Source organism: Gopherus flavomarginatus, chromosome 2, assembly GCF_025201925.1.
Source record: "Gopherus flavomarginatus isolate rGopFla2 chromosome 2, rGopFla2.mat.asm, whole genome shotgun sequence".
In the NCBI taxonomy this organism is placed as follows: Eukaryota; Metazoa; Chordata; order Testudines; family Testudinidae; genus Gopherus; species Gopherus flavomarginatus.
In genome coordinates this window covers 241,117,336-241,128,200 of record NC_066618.1, presented here as the reverse complement: position 1 = coordinate 241,128,200, position 10,865 = coordinate 241,117,336, and positions in this window count along the sequence as shown.

Genomic DNA, 10,865 nt, shown 5'->3' with positions numbered 1-10,865 from the left:
TCTGTCACAGAAGTGAAACATAGGTTCTGATTACTGATGCTTGAATCCCTTTTATTTAACTAGCTACCATTCTGAACATAATTATTTAGAGCTTTCCCTTAAGTAATTTATTGGAGCCAGGAGTTTATAATATCAACTGGTTTCCAGAGAAATTATTCCTTGAACTCTGAGAGTCTTACAGAATGGTTGAGATTTGACTTCACCTCCAAAATCCTCTGAAGAGTTACGTACTTTTGTCTGTTAGTACAGGTTACTAACATTGCTCACTCTTGACGGATGTTCCTGAAAGGCTTTTAATTTTCAGAAAGGCTGCATTTCCAAATTCCGATTGGTCATTTTCCTATCTGGTGATGGGAAGTCCAAATTGTTCCAGGTATCCTTGGATTCTTTTTTTAATTTTTATTTAACGTGCTGAAAGCTAGCAGTAGTTGTTTGACTTGTAACTAGGAAAGGCCAAGTGGTATCTTGAAGAATGTATTTCTGATTTACTGTAGAAGTAATTGTCTTTTAAAAAATATTCTGATCAAGATGACAAGACTATATGATCCTGATGTCTCTGTTTCCAGTCTACTGCCACCCATTCTTAATTCATGTATTCAGATCTTTTTTACTTTGCTCAGCAAACTCTCAGTTGCTTAAATTTTTGACTTCCAAATCATGATCTCTGTATTTGTCTCTTTAGTTGCAATCTGGAGTTTACAAAACCTGAGCAAAGTAAGTTAGTGCAGACTTAGCAACATGTCTTTCAAATATGGTTGGTAATTGTAATTTTTTTCCTTGTTCTGCTCTATTTCCTAAGCCAGTGGTTCCCAAATTTGTTCCGCCGCTTGTGCAGGGAAAGCCCCTGGCGGGCCGGGCTGGTTTGTTTGCCTGCCACATCCGCAGGTTTCACTGATCGTGGCTCCCAGTGGCCGCGATTCGCTGCTTCAGGCCAATGGGAAGTGCTGGAAGCAGCAGCCAGTACATCCCTTGGCCTGCCAGGGGCTTTCCCTTCTCCAGCGGCAGAACAAGTTTGGGAACCACTGTCCTAATCTAAATCAGGTGCAAGAAGTTATCCACTTTTAGCCTGCCTAGTTTCAGAGTTGCTGATCCCAGAGCAGAGAAAACTGTGAGGTCCTCTGTGATTTATGAGGTTGGGCTACATCTGTGAGTCTGAGCAAATGGCTAACAGGATGGAGTATGTCTGTGAAGAATTAGGATGGGGAAAGATCTGGATGTCCTTTCATAGATATGGAATCACAGACGTTCGAGATGGGCAAGACCTATGCGATCATCTGGTTTGTTCCTGTCCCTAATACAACTTTGTTCCTAGGCTGCAGGAGACCTTTACACTTTGTGTTAATTGTAAGTTCCCATATATCCCATAAAGCGAAAATTGTACCCATTTCCAGCCTAAATTCTAGTTCTGTCTAATATGGATTTGGATAACTCTTAAATATATTCTTGCAAATTTTATTCCCTTGTCAGTGTTCTGCCAGAAAACCAGCTCTTCTCTGTAGCTGAACTTTAAATGTTCTCTTTATACAGAAAATAGGAATGTAAGGCCAATACTGAACAGTCATGAACTCCCCTAGGCATCTAAATTCCATAAGGTAATTGTCCTAATGGAGTTCATCTTCAAATAACCCATCCAGGTTGTTACCCACACACTCTAGAGGGCACCTACCTTTATCCTGTTCCTAGTGCTCAAGGCATAATCCCATACTCCAGGGCACACACCCTTACAGGTTTGCAGGACCTTTTACCTGTGGAAGAGCCTTTTACAGTAATATCCGTATTAACAATCACCAAGCAGAATACAGACGCTAAGCATGCAATGCTGTGCTCACCAATTCTCACACAGGCTTACTTTCCCTGTTGGCCAGGCAAGGTCATTCTCACCTGGTTTCTGGTTGCTTCACATCATGCTTATGCATAGGATTCTAGCAGCTCTGTTCTCAGGCTGTCTTGCAGGTGAATAGTCTTTTTTCTTCCAGGTCTTTACTCTTTACCTTTTCCTTTTTCCTTCCCAGCTGGTCTTCTTGGACCTCAGTCTATGTAGTGAAACTTGAGTCCAGCTTAGCTATACTTTAACCAATCATTTTATTATAATATTACAAAATAATTCTTTGACCAATCCTAACGCATTGTGAAAGAATTCTTTACCCAATCATACCCCACCACCTTTGTTGATTTGAATCTTGCAGAACTAGTTATGCAACAGACACAAATAAAAAACCAGATAAACGGTACAAATGATAAAGAAGTAGAGATTTCACAACCACAACTGTTGATAAGTGATTCCTTGACAGAATGCTGTCAAACAGTTTTCTTTAAACATCTAAGATCTGTTTATCTGGTGGTGGGCACTATTCATGCAGGATCGGCTTCTTAACAGCCTAATATTTTGTTTTGTTTAAATTTAGATGAAGCGTGAGGCTATGACTTTCTGCTTCTTGGCTCATGGCTGCTGCTCACCTAATTTGGCTCCTGAAAAAGGCATTGGACCTTACAAAGTGTGTGGTGCAACGTTCTGTAAGAAAGATATTTCAAGCTCCAGAAGAGCTAAAGGCTCATTCCTCAAGTTTCCTAAACACCTTCTTTGCTTATTTGTGTGTCTCTATTTTAAAAGCAACTCTAGGTGGAATTCTCTGCGATCTGCCTTATTAAATTTTCAAAGTAATTGGTTCTTCCTGTAGACTTCCTACTGTTTGTTAGCCCCACAGAGTAACTAGTCCCATTTGAACTGTACATGACTCAAACATTTTAAAATCACTAAGCCTGTTTTGGGATTCCATTACCAAATGTAGTGTACATCAACCCTTCTCACTTTGTACGTTCTTGAAACAGTCCCAGATTAATGAAGCAGAAGAAAATAATTGGAGAATTGCAGTTACTAGTAAGCAACTTAATTACTTCAAAGGAAAGCTATTCTCTTATTAATGTGAAGTTATTTCAGCTTATAAAACTGCACTAGCCAGAACAATAGTTGCATCATGATCAATTAATACAAATAATTAGACTTTCCACAAGCCTAAATTAAGACACTTCTGCTCAGAAAATACCTGTGTAAATAGCTCTGAAAGTGCACAGACTTGAGCTCTGTTGGGGCGGGGGATGAATTCTAGAGTTTGGAGCCATTACTGCAAGGTTGACAATATTTAACATTTATCTAGAAAGGCTGTTCTATTTAACATCTCAACTGAGAGGGGAGTTGATGTCTAAGTGATGACCCCAAACTAAAGCTTTTTATGGGTTAAAATCAACTAATTGGAAAAATGGCAATACGTTCTTCTCTATGGGGATTATACTTGAGTTGTCATGACTTTTGACATCGTACATAGTCGAAGATGGAAGTCAGAAGGAGTGGTTCCTCTTTTCATCTAACCAATGTTGGATAGAAAACCATAACCTTTCCTCTCTGATGTGAACCTCTGATTTCTGCAGTTTTCTCTACTTTCAGCAAGAGGACTCAGATAATTTACCCTATGATCGTTATTTTAAAGAAATAATACTTAGGAATGTGTAACTGTTGCTTCTGCTGCATTTTGGGCTTTCTGGGACTGCAAAAGGGCTCAAAATAACTGAGCCACATGTTGAACAAGAACTAAGCCTTGCTTAACTGCAAACAGGCCTGGTAGAAGCATTTTTCAAGCTCTTGTGCACTGAACATCCTGTCTCCGCAACAGCTCTGCAGAAAATGTAGGCATCCAAGAGGGTGGGTTTGTTGGGGTGACGGGACAGCCATCTGGTTTGTGATACTCTCAGACCCACTCATGGCTTACACAGCATAAGGTGGTTGCAGTGGATTGTGGCTACTGCTACTCCCATGGGCTGTAGTAACAGCCTCAACCTGACAGTGCAGGTAGCCTATGTTCTCTCACTTGTGCTTTGTTCCCTCTACAAAGTCTAGGCTTTGGGAGGAGGAATTGAAGGGGCTCTCACTTCAAACAAACACCCCTGGGAATTCCTCAGAGGCCCATGAGTTATTCTTTTAGCGAAGGGCAGGATGTAGCTCTCCTGTGACTAATCAGGGCCCAGCTCAAGTCTGAGTCAGATCACTGTGTTGGCAGTGAATTGTCCATCTGCCAGTGGTCTGCCTTGCAAGTTTGAAATAGTACATTTTATTGTAACATACCCAAGTTCTTTTCCATGCTTCATATCATGGAGTGTTTTGGTGGTGGTGACTGCAGCACTGTTCAGGCTTATCCCTATCAACCTCCAAATTTCCCTCAAAGGAGAGCACAACATCTTGGGTCCACTGCGTGTGCATTCCCATGCAAGTTACCGCAGTTGGAATGCTCCAAAAAGCAAAACACAAGCGATGTCTGACTATAAATACCTCACGTATATTGTTTTGTTAACTGTTGAGGCCCGTGGACATGATCATCATTGCTATTTGGGGATATGGTTTCCCCCACCCCATTTTTGGAAGTGAAACCTCTCCAATGGTAAGTAGGTTGTTATAATACAATTGCTATTTTCAGTTATAATGTTCTAATACAATTCATGTTTGGATGCCAAGAGCCTGTGTGCTACTAACATCCACAACTGTCCGTTCTTTTATTAGGAATGGTGGGTGAGGAGCTCCAGGTTACAGCTGTCTTAGGAGGAAGTTCTTTGCGTAGAACAGGGGTCAGCAACCTCTGGCATGCAGCTCACCAGGGTAAGCACCCTGGCAGGCCGGGACAGTTTGTTTACCTACCTACTGCATCCACAGGTTCAGCTGATCGCGGCTCCCACTGGCCCTGGTTCGCCTCTCCAGGCCAATGGGGGCTGTGGGAAGTGGCGTGGGCCAAGGGAGCTCAAGACTGGGTGCCAAAAATGATATTTTTCTTAGTATATATTGGAGTGTGTTCACAGAACAAGAGCATGTGAGGCACAGTCTTAGACATTAGCTGCCAGGTTTACAATATTTATTTTTCTTTTTACAATGGTGGTTGTGATTAAAAATCAATGATTACCAGAGAGTGGCATCTGCAATATTGTAGTCATTTCTTTACCCTAAGAATAGGCAACTACTGTGCTGTATTAAATATCACAGTGAAGTAATCATTGGCAAGTGATGGCTACTTAGTAAGCAACCACTCTATGTTCATGGACAGTTTTGCCAGTCTCAGTCTTCTCCATACTGAGGCACTTACCTGCCGCTCTGTCAGAGGACTGGGTTGGAGCCAGGGTCAGAGGCTGAATGCCAGAGCCAAGAGTCAAGGCAGGTTCAGACCCAGGAATAAGAGCTTAGAGTCAGAACTGGATTACCTGGAGACTCTGGGTGGGGGGTTGGGATGTATGAGGGGGTTGAGTGCTCTGGCTGGGGGCGCAGACTCTCGGATGGGGCTGGGACCAAGGGGTTCAGAGTATGGGAGGGGGCTCCAGGCTGGGACTAAGGGATTCAGAGTGTGAGAGGGGGCTCCAGGCTGGTTGGGGTGCAGGAAGGGGTGAGGGTTCCAGCTGGGGGTACAGGCTCTGAGGTGGGGCTGGGGATGAGGGGCTTTGGGTGCAGAAGGGGGCTTCGGGCTGGGGCTCAGGGGTTGGGGTGTGGGAGGAGGTTCCAAGGTGGGGCAGGAGGTTGGGGTACAGGATGGCATTCAGGGTGCAGGCTCCAGGCGGCACTGATCTCAGGCAGGCCCGGCATTTCCTGGGGACGGAGGAAGTCTGTGCAGCTCCAGAGAAGTGGTGGCATGTCCTTCTGGCTCCTAGGCAGAGGAGTGGCCAGGGGGCACAGTGTGCTGCCCCTGTCCCCAGGCACCACCTCCACAGTTCCCTTTTGCCATGGTTCCCAGCCAATGGGAGTTGCGGAGCTGGGCACAGAGCCTTCCCCACTGGCGCTGCAGCCAACCGGACTTTTAGCAGCCCAGTCAACTGTGCTGACCGGAGCTGCCAGAGTTCCTTTTCGACCAGGCATTCTGGTTGAAACCTGGATGCCAGGCAACCCTATAAATGACTAGTTAGGCTGGCAGGAGACTGAGCTGGTGCTTCTGAAGGGCCTTACTCCTGACATGCTCACTTGGCAAAAGAGGAAGGACAAAGTGGTCCTGGCCCCCTGATATCCCTAAGTTGTGAACTCATGTTCTAAATGTATTAACAAACAGATTGTAATGTCTGGGCAAAGACTTTGTCCTTGCCTATAAAGCACCTAGCAGACTTCTGTTGTTATATACATTACAAAACCTTTTAAATATTTAGGAATGAATCCTTCTGGACTGTGGTAATAGCTGGTAAGTTGTGTGTGTGGCGGGGATATATCACTGGACTAGGAATCAAGAATCCTGGGTTCTGTTCCTGGCTCTGCTACTGACTTACCCTGACCATTGGTTCATGCATCTGTTCCTCTGGGCCCATCTGCTGGCTCGCTAGATACCTTCAAGGAGCAGTGGGTGGTGTCCGGGTTTTCTGGCGAGTGTCCTCTTCTGGATCCCTGATTTTGAACCTATGGCCCTCATGTCCATTCCCATTTTATCATTTGTTGCCTCCTTCTTATTTGAACCCTGGGCCCAGTAGCTCCTCTCCTTAGGCTGGGGGAGGGCCTTCAGATGTGGGCAGGCTTGTGCCTGCCCACCCCTGGGATTCAGTAGGTACTGACCTACTCTGAGACCCCAGGCAAGTTGCTTCATCTCTCTGCCTCCATTTCTACCCTTCATCTATCTTGTCTATTTAGACTGTAAGTTTTTCAGCGCTGGGACTGTTTTACTAATTGTATGTACAGTGCCTAGCACAGTAAGGCTATGATATCTAATTTTGGAGTCTATCGGCACTATTGTAATACAAAAATAAACAAGTAAGATCTGGATCTCATAGTAAAGGATACGTAACAAGCTAAAGAAAAGGCTCAGCCTGAGCAATTTTTGACATGAGGGGAGAGAGTGGGGTATCTTTGTGTTGCATCAAGTCTACATCACCATTGTGAGTCCTGGATTTGTTTTAGCATCAGGCAGCTCATTTAGAAGATACTGTGTTGGGCCATTTAAGATTTAGCTAGGAATATCTTAATTTCTCTGGCCTCACTTAGAGCATCACATCAACCCAGACTGAGGCTGACAGAGGCATCAAGACTACAGGGTTTTGTTCTCATACTTTTGAGATTTGGAAGACTACATTAAAGCTTCAACTTTGGTGTAGCTTGGACTTGATCACTGTAAACCCTTGTGCAGCTCTTCACAATTTTGAAGTGTCTTGCCTGGATCTCTGGCTTCAGAACCAAAGGGTTTGTGCCAGGATGTCAGCAGGAACATCAACTGCATCAAGGATATATGTGACAGAGTCCTGTGGCACCTTATAGACTAACAGAAGTATTGGAGCATAAGCTTTCATGGGTGAATACTCACTTCATCAGACGCATAATGAAGGATATATATATAATATGATTCCAAGTATTGTCAGAGGTTGTCTCAGATTAGCTTGGGGCCCAAGTGGGTCAAATCCAAGTGCCCTATTGTCTCAGGTGAGTGAAATTTTGAAGTCTGTATAGACTCACCTCCAGTTTAATTGATGCAGATGGAGTAAAACCTTGTTTGGGCCCAAAGAGCATTCCATCCTATAAGCTGTTTTGGTATTTCAGGATAGTTTTAGGCATTGAGTGGCAATTAAATGACTTGTTCTCAATAGGAACTGTAGAGTGTTGAACTCTTGAAAATCTGGGCCCTGAGTGTTACCTTCTAAGGTGATTGATTGACAGCTGTGTGCATGGACCAAAAGCCAACAGTGTTTATCTACAACAGATACTATTCTTGGCAATCTTCAGTAATATGTCTTCATTTAGTGCACTTCGAGGGCATCACAACTTCCCTCTAGAAAACTTGTATTACTATTTGCCCAGCCCTAACCCTGACTTCCATAGTTTGTTTATAGATTGTTTCTATTAAAAGTTGAAATAAAATGTTAATTGTATGCATTGTTTGTTTTTCCCTGATGAATTCAGTAACTAGATGTAACTTACTCTGCCATGTAGTACAGAGTTGTAGCTTAAAAAGAAATTGCACATACAATTATTTTTTCATTAAATTTTATAGTGCATTGGCCTGCTAAACCCACGGTTGTGAGTTCAATCCTTGAGGGGGCCACTTAGGAATTGGGGGGCAAAATCAGTACTTGGCCCTGCTAGTGAAGGCTGGGGGCTGGACTTGATGACCTTTCAGGGTCCCTTCCAGTTCTATGAGATAAGTGTATCTCCATATTGTATTATTATAACTAGCCACTTGCTATGTAGCCGTCACCAGGAGCTGACTTATGTTTTCCATAATTGGTGAGATTTCTACACAGGCAGGCACTGTAAAGGGTCAGGGTTTGGATGCCTGAGAAGAGGCAGGGTCTAAACGGCCAGCCTGTAGTGATTCTTACTCTATTTCTCCCTTGTTAGTTATTGCTCACTTTCCCCTAGTCCTTTCACTGTGTGTCATCACACGCTGCTGCCAGGTCCGAATATACATTGCTGTCCTGTGTGTGGCTGGAGCAGAGATTGACTCCCCAAAGTCCAAAAGCATGTGGTGATTTTATGACATTGGAAAAACATTGGGTAGGGGAAACCACAGTCATTTTCTGTATGTTTAAACTCTAATGTCCAGTGGCAAAAAGCCTGTGCATTCATTTCTTCCCCTTTTGCCTAGCCTTAATTTTTTATTTTTATTCGTTTTTATTAACCATAAAAATAACCACAATTAGCATCTTGTTATGGTACCTACACACACATACAGTGCCAGAAACTGAAGAACATGTTAAAATATGCAAGGCTGGCTCTGTTTGGTCACAAATTATGAATCTTTTGTATTTGAAATGATGGAATTTGAATTCTCAGTATTTAGACTCATTTAATGAAAATCTCAGACTGCAAAACCTCAGATTATGGAACCAGCGTCAAAGCCTTTAGTAGGGCTGTCAATCACAGTTAACTCAAGCAATTAAATCAATTTAACTTGATTAAAAAAATTGATTGCAGTTTTAATCGTAATGTTAATAGAATACCATTTTAAATTTATTATAAATATTTTGGATGTTTTTCTACATTTTCAAATATATTGATTTCAATTATGCCACAGAATGTAAAGTCTACAGTGCTCACTTTATATTATTATTGGATTATTTTAAAATTTGCACTGTAAAAATATTAACAAAAATAGTATTTTTCAATTCACCTCATACAAATACTGTAGTGCATTCTCTTTACAGTGAAAGTACACTTACAAATGTAGATTTTACAATTGTAAAGCATCCTACAAATGTAGATTTATTTATTTATTACATAAATAAATGCACTCAAACAAAACAATGTAAAACTTGAGAGCCTTTTGTGACAGGTTGGGTGACAGAAACCCCTTTGGGACTGCCACTTGATGTGCTGAGGCTACCTCTAAGCCCGTTTTTCCCTGGCAGCTTGGGACTTCAGTACCCAGCCTGGTTGTGCCAGACACACTTGCCTGTTACAAACACAGACCCAGGTCTGAACTATGTCCCCCAGAAGCTGCAGGCTTAACTGAAAACAGCTTAAGAAGTGTTCCTGTCTCCAACACCCAGATACCCAGTTCCCAATGGGATCCAAACCCCAAATAAATCCATTTTACTCTGTATAAAGCTTATACAGGGTAAACTCATAAATTGTTCACCCTCTATAACACTGATAGAGAGATATGCACAGCTGTTTTCTCCCCCAGGTATTAATACTTGCTCTGGGTTAATTAATAGGTAAAAGTGATTTTATTAAACATAAAAAGTAGCATTTAAGTGGTTCCAAATAATAACAGAGACAACAAAGTAAATTATCAAGCAAAATAAAACAAAAACACACAAGTCTAAGCCTAATACAGTAAGAAACTAAATGCAAGTAAATCTCACCCTCAGAGATGTTCCAATAAGCTTCTTTGACAGACTGGACTCCTTCCTAGTATGGGTCCAGCAATCACTCACACCCCCGTAGTTACTGTCCTTTGTTCCAGTTTCTTTCAGGCATCTCTTTGGGGTGGAAAGGCTATCTCTTGAGCCAGCTGAAGATAAAATGGAGCAGTTTCCAGGGCCTCTTATATTCTGTCTCTTGTGCCACATCACAGCCACAAGATGGGGTCTCTAGCCACTTGGGCAAGTCACAAGTCTAAGAATGATTCAACTTTTGCAGGCTATTGTTTATATGTTAGTTTGAACATTCCCAGGAAAGCTCAGATGTGGATTGGCATCTTCCAAAGTCCACTGTTAGTTAAGTAGTCCCAATTACTTGAATAACCCCTTCACACTATATTGACCAAATCTGTCTTATGTGCTTCTTACAGCAAATACTTTAAATACAAGAATAGAGCCAATGCTCATAATTTCAGATATAAAAATGATACATGCATACAAATAGGATGAATATATTCAGTAGATCATAATCTTTGCAAAGATATGTTACATGGCATATCTAGCACAAAACATATTCCAGTTATGTCATATTTACATTCAAAAGCATATTTCTTTAAAGCATTATGGGGTGCAACACCACACCTAGAAATCTACTTGTTCAGTCAATTGCTAAGACAAATAAGTTTGTTTACGTTTACAGGAGATAATGCTGACCACATCTTATTTACAATGTCACCTGAAAGTGCAAGGTATTTAAGTGCCAGATACGCTAAATATTTGTATGCCCCTTTATGCTAAGGTTTTTGAAGGGTCTGAACTGGTTATATGCCCAAGCAGGGGATCCAATTCCTCCTTGTGACTTAAACCTGGTGTTAGCAAAGCTAATGGGTCTGTTCATTGCTTCATCTTTCAATGAAGGTAGCCTTTCTGGTGACAATTAATTCTGCAAGAAGAGTGGGAGAAATGAAAGCTCTGGTATCTAACCCATCACATACAACTGTCTTTTACAAAGACAAGGTATACCTATGCCCTCATCCAAAATTTCTCACCAAAGTGATTTCTCA